The sequence below is a fragment of the Physeter macrocephalus genome, chromosome 10 (assembly GCF_002837175.3).
Source record: "Physeter macrocephalus isolate SW-GA chromosome 10, ASM283717v5, whole genome shotgun sequence".
Taxonomy (NCBI): domain Eukaryota; kingdom Metazoa; phylum Chordata; class Mammalia; order Artiodactyla; family Physeteridae; genus Physeter; species Physeter macrocephalus.
In genome coordinates this window covers 58,678,160-58,684,528 of record NC_041223.1, presented here as the reverse complement: position 1 = coordinate 58,684,528, position 6,369 = coordinate 58,678,160, and the positions used below count along the sequence as shown (strand labels likewise).

Below are 6,369 nucleotides of genomic sequence, written 5' to 3'. Positions count from 1 at the left end.
GAGCCGGTCACGCGTCTGGGCTGCCCGCTCCACGAGGTACAATGGAGTCATTGACTATTTATTTACTCCGTACAATAAGGCCGCTGTTGACTTAATTACGGGAGCCTCCCTGCCACCCCAGGGATCTTTAAATGACTAAGGGACTCTACACTGCCACTAACTCATCTCTCCTTAACCTCTTTAAAACCCGAGTCTCCCCTACCTGGTCCGGCGCAATAGGCATGTAGGGAGCAGGAGTTGGTGACCCAGAGGGTAGACTGGTGGTTTTGCTTGAGAGCCGGGTAGGGTTTGTCAGGACTGAGTTTCTGCGAGTTTCAGGGCTGGGCTGAGTCAGGCGCTAGCCCCAGGGAGTGGAGGGCGGCAGTACTGCGTCAGGCGCGGAGGAGGGCTTAACTCTACCAGGCCTGCAATGAAAGGACAAACGCTTGTCTCCAGCCCAGACGACCAGTCCCTGGGGACGCGGAGTCCCTCTACTTCCCCGGCTTTGGGAATTAGAAACGACAGTGTCCCCAGGGATGAGGGCAGCTCGAGGACTCAGGAGAGCCACGGGATCTCACCTGGCCCCTTCCCTACACAGCCCGGTTGAAAATTGTTTCCCGGCCGAGCGCGCCCGGCCTGTTCCCGCTCAGCCACACTTAAACCTCCCAGCGAATCGCTGCTCGCCAACTTCCTCTGGGGGCAACTTGCAAAGTCTCTGCTCTAGATAATAGTGTAGGGCCGAGGACAAAATAGCAACGGTATTGAATAGATGTTGACTTTTCCGACCCAGAGGAGCGGAGATCGGGGATTGTTTGCAACAGCTAATCGTTTCTTCTGAGAATCACGGGGGGCCGGGTGTGCTCGCCGCCGGCGGCCCCTCCCTGGAAGCCGGGTTTCGGGAAGACAGGGAATTTAGGCGCCCTTCCCCAACTCGGGCCTATTTAAGAAGTCTTCTAGACTAGATAGAATCTAGAGAATGGAATGCTCCCCAGGCTTCTTTCTCCAGCCTTTGAGTCTGCGACCAACCGGTTCGGTGCCCACCAGATCTCAAACCCAACTCCTTTCTGCAATTCATTTGGGAGGTCAGGGACCTGGGAGGAAAGGAGGCGTCGGCCATTAAGGCGCCAGACCGGCACAGAGACTGTTCGCCGACCCTCCCGCCCCCAGCCCCCTACACTCGGGAGTGTCCCTTTCTGTTTTTAGAAACGAAGGCAGGGAGAGGGGCGCCGTGATTCCAGACGTCTCAGGGGGTACAGGCAGCAAGGGGGAAGCGCATTGGTAGGGTGCACTTGAGGTAGAGGTGGGGGTGAGGCGCAGGTCAAGTTCTTTCCCGTAGACTTCAAAGGGAAATGGCAGTAGTTGGACTAAGAGGGCCACTTTGAAGACTACCAGCTGCTCCTCAAATCCTGGCAGCTGAGAAGTTTCGTTGCCATGGTTTCCGAGAGGCATGAAAGCCACCACCCAGAACCAAACGCGCTCGGGCTACTTATACGTGTTGCCAACCACCCAGGGCCAGGCAAATTCCTTGGAGATCTGCATCACTCCCTAACCAAGCATCACATTCCCAGTCGCCCCATCTCAGAGTAGGCAGGGCTGTACGCTGGGGACGAAGTCCGGGACGGGGAGTTCATAACGTGCAAGTCTGTGTGGGCGCCCAGAATTTTCGCACTTTCTCTCCTGCGGTCCAGGGGCGAGCGCTGCGCCCTGGTGGCCGCGGCGGCCCAGAGCGCTCCGGGACCGTGGGGAAAAGAGCGCGGCGCCTTTAAAGCAAGAGGCGAGGAACCCCCGCCAGGAGGCGTGTCTGTCTCCGCAGCCGCCGCCGCCGCTCCACGGTCTCCTTCTCAGCTGCCGCCGTCACTTGCGCTCGGCGCCCGCGGCTGTGCTGCTCCGTCCGGGAGCCGGAGACTTCCAGCTCGACCTCCTCCGGCTGCTCCTCCCCGAGGACCACCCCTCCCCCTCCGCCCACCTCACCCCCTGCGCAAGGTAAGGGCTCCCCTCGGGTGGGCTCCGCTCCGGGCTGCCTCCTGAGGTGTCTGTCCCCACGAGGACAGGGGGGACCCGGGGCGGGCGAGGGGCATTTTCCGCCTGGAGAGGAAGAAGGCGAACAGCGGCGCGGCGGAGCCGGTGCGCTCGGGGCACCCGCTGGACCGAGTCACTGCGAGCGGCTTTGTCCCGCTCGCTTCAGCCAATTCCCCTGCAGGCGCTCGCGTTCTCCCCATAAAATAATTTAATAAGTGGACGGGTCAGGAAGTGGCCTCAGCTACTGGAACTCGCGCGAGGCTAAGAGAGACAGATGGCAAGAAGCTGTGTGTCTGCCTGCGGGTCTGTCAAACTCCCCAGCCTTCCTTCCATCTTCCCATTCTTCCATTAACCATGCTCCCTAGTTCCGTGCTGAGGAAGTACAGACATTCATTTTGTCCGGCGCCAGTGTTGAGAGCGTCTGAAAAAACTCGGAGGGCGTCCCATTAGGGCGAGGGGAGAAGTGTCACCAGGGTGGATCACAGACGTCAAGAACTTCTAATGACTCTCATCCTCCTATATTTTTACCTTCAAGGAGTTCTTTACTAAACAAGGGGACCTAGCTGAGCCTTCTTAGAAAATGATTTCCAATTTAGGGACTAAGGGACGTTAGACAACTTACTACTACTGCTATAGACAACTTACTACTACTGCTATCCTTTTGGTAACGCACAGATTACTTTCTATCATTTCTTCATCTTCATGCTGTATTATGTCATCAGAAATTACCTTATGGATTAATGCTTAATTTCACGAGATGATTGATTCATTTGAATCTTAGTTTGTAGTTTAGTTGCTGGAAGATAGGCACTGATATTTCAATCTTGATTTGTCTAATTTCATTACCTTGTAACTTTTTATAGAAACCATTCCTGTAATCACCAAGGCAGCTTCCAATGGCCCTAGGAACTTATTAATTAAACAAACAAAACGAAACACACTGAGGAAGGTGTTAGAGAAATAAGTGATGCTAGAAGTCTTACCTGTTTGTTTTCTTCTATTCAAACCCGTTTAAGATTGCACAGCTCTGAAATTAAAAAAATAAAAATAAAAAAAGATTCCAGGTCATGTAAATCTATTCTAATTCAATTTCTTAATTAAGATACACTTCTTTTCGCATCTAAAAATTAAAACTCTAAATGTCATTAATCATCAATGCAGCAGAATGTTGGTGGAACAGCTGAAATGTGTTCAGAATCACAAGGGATTGCATAGCATAGCATTCATAGTTAGGAAGGGTGAAGTGCAAATACGCAACAGTGTGGTTTTAACTGATATGAGCTCTGACATTATTCTCTGGCACCTCTAATGCCATGGATGAACAGGCTGTTTATTTTAGCTTAGCTGCAATACAACAGGCCACATGTGTGGAAGAATAGGTCAGGTGTTACTATCAGATGAGGTTTCTCAAATGTCACACAACAGCAGGACTTCAGTGACATGTCAAGTGGAATTCTTAAAAAGAATTCCATGTGAAAAACTTAAATATAGATATAACATGGAAGAACCTTTGAAATTCAGGTTGTCCTGGGATATGTATTTGCTGTTTCTTGCAAAAGGTTTAGGCATTGTCTATTGAAACATTGTGCTGTAAGGATTATTACACATTTGTACATGCCCCAGCAGGTGGCAGCTAACTAGAATAAGATTCATTTTCACTAGGAGGATAGAAAACTAAAATTGCTTCTCAAGTAATGGTGCCCAAGAATAAGAGGTCATTAGTATCAGTAAATATAAAAATAGAGTGCAAGATGAAGCTAATGGCTTTTTGTTGGTGTTGTTGGAACAAGCTCTGCATGAACATGAAATGCATTTTGTTCTTTGCTAATTTATCATAGGCTTGATATCTCTTCAAGTCAGCCTTCTATGTGGTTTTTTTTTTTTTGAGGCTTACTTATAGACACAGCTTCTGTGTGTGCATGCATATGTGTGTGCATTTGCAGTTTGTCATCTCTGATTTGACCTTGGAACCTACAGAGCTTTGGCTTCTAGAAATAAAAGTTGCCATATGGTTAAAATAAGAAAAAAAGCAAATGAAACCATGGAATAAGGTGTGTAAATCTCATTATTGCTAAATATATACGATTGTCTGACATCAAACAGTGGGTTTGTTTGTTTTTTCCTTTGAGAAAGGAGCAAATGACAAATTTAAAAATGAGTTCAATCTGGTCAGTGAATACTATATAATGACTCTATCAATCCTTCATATTGCCCCAGAACTATGATGTATGGTATCAGTATTGTGGAGAAACTTGTAGTAACTTCACAATTGCCTTACTATAAGGCATCTTCTACACTACCAAATCATTTTGTTCTAGTATTGGGGAGGTAATTTTAGGGTTTTTGTTGTTGTTTTTGCCCTGGGAGTGAGTGAAGTTTAATGAGAAAGAATGAAAATTAATCTGATAACCCTTGTAACAGATGGAAATCTGGAGGTGGAGAATTCTAAAGCAGTAACTAATTGTACATTTTAGAAATGTCTTTAGCCACTGAACATTGACAGCATTATTCAGTATTCTGAATTTTGGTGGTCTTTCAGGCAATTTTCTATACTGAGAAACAAGAATTTTAGTGCTCATAAGGGAACTCACAGTTAATGTAAATGGCTTTTGTAGTAGTATGCCCTGGAAAGGGATGGCTATTAGCACACCCTGGGTATGCTAAGCAATCCCAGTTAAGTCACGCTGAAATATACACACAACACAGTTGACAAAATAGTCCTTCTGACAATGTGAACAATGCAATAATTCAAACTCCCGGAGTCTGTACAGCAGAAATATGCACATTGTCACTTCAAATGGCACATTACCCGTTCAATGTACTACTTTCAAGGTACTGCTCCAGAATAAATTGACGTCTGGAGCGCTGTCCGCGGTACTGAAGAAAGGTCGTCTCCTGTCTTGCAGAAGTTCAATTGGACAGGTGGAGTTGCTGTCTGTGGTGTTGAAGCCTTTCAGATTAGCTGATGGATGTAAATGAGCCTAATTTAGCATATGTGCAAAATTGGTTCTTTGGGGACCAATTAACAGTAAGAAAAATTTGTGATAGACTTTTTACTGCTTAATTTACTGTGTAAGAACTTCATGAAATTAGAAGCTTGATCTTTCACTTTTCAACTAGACACCCAATAAATAATCCCACAAAAACTAAATAGTTTAGAATGCTAGTTTTAAGTAGAAAAGCTACAACTGTAATGTCAGATGCCATTACGTTAACAGAATACATGAACAAGGAGTTATGGTACATTTTGTTTTCTCAAGTTCCATTAAATGCCAACCAGACTTCAAAACTGCAGTATTTTGATTAGTCACAACAGAGCATGCTATTTTCTGGTAGTAGATATCAATTATATTGACGGATGAAAAAATAAGAATATTTATTGTTGCCCTGGCAGTCATTATTATCTCTGCAAGGATCAAAAAGAAAAGGAACAAATAGAATGGAATAAATGAGACAGCAAATACAAGACAGGACATGTTGGGCTGTACATGCTTTACAAGAGGTATTTTAAACATGGACTGAAGGAGTCGCTAGATACCCTTGGTTTTAGCACAAGGTGTTCCTTTTAAAGTGCTCAAGTAGTCAAATTATTTGATTGAATTGCCTGCTACATTGCAGAACTAGCCATTCATGGTACTTATTTTTGACACTGCAGTTATATGCCTCCATCTTAAAAAAAAAATCAATGCCCACTTAATGCCTTTGCAAAATGTAGGTTTATTTTCAAATCAGCATTTTATAATATCTTAAGAAAAAACAGATTTAAAATAGATTTTAAAAATTTTGCTATCTGGAAGAAATAGTACTCATATCGCTCATTACTTAAAATTTAGATATTCTTTAAATATGATACGATCTTATAATTTTTTCATAAGGGTTAACCTATGCTCTGTTAGTTGGTTATGAAAAAGATTAATTTTAAGATACAGGTCCAGCAATTTGCGTTTTGTGCTTCCTGATCACTTAAAAATATTAATATATAGTAATATATTTGTCACTATCCATCTTAGTTTCACTTACTAATGTAAAATATTAGGATTGGATATTTTAATCTATATGCATGGAGGACAGCATATTACCTGTTTCAATAATAAAGTATATTTTTATGTTAAAAGAAAATATATTTCTGTACTTTTTTTCTTGAATAAATTGCTACTTGTGAAAGCCAAGACAGTCACTGTCTGGGCACTCTGAATATTCTGATCAGAACACTAGAAAATAATAAGGTATTTTTAGACAAAACTGTTCCACTCGATGTTGCCCAAGCTATGATTCCATATTTTACCTCTTCAAGAAACAGATAATCAGAAAACCAAAGTGAGAAGAAATTTGGGCATAAATTATTGAAGCCTTTGGAGTTTGCTGCACCCA

At 44.2% G+C, this 6,369-nt stretch overlaps 1 protein-coding gene across 5 annotated transcripts in view; it reads left to right on the top strand.

Moving 5' to 3' along the window:
• The first annotated feature begins 1,846 nt into the window (after window positions 1-1,846).
• GRIK2 (glutamate ionotropic receptor kainate type subunit 2) overlaps window positions 1,847-6,369 on the top strand; it is a 677,382-nt gene continuing 672,859 nt past the window's right edge. For all 5 annotated transcript variants that reach the window (XM_028494615.1, XM_055087599.1, XM_028494618.2 and 2 more), the window contains exon 1: window positions 1,847-1,962. The gene's annotated coding sequence lies outside the window, so the exon portion shown is untranslated. The remainder of the gene's footprint in view (window positions 1,963-6,369) is intronic.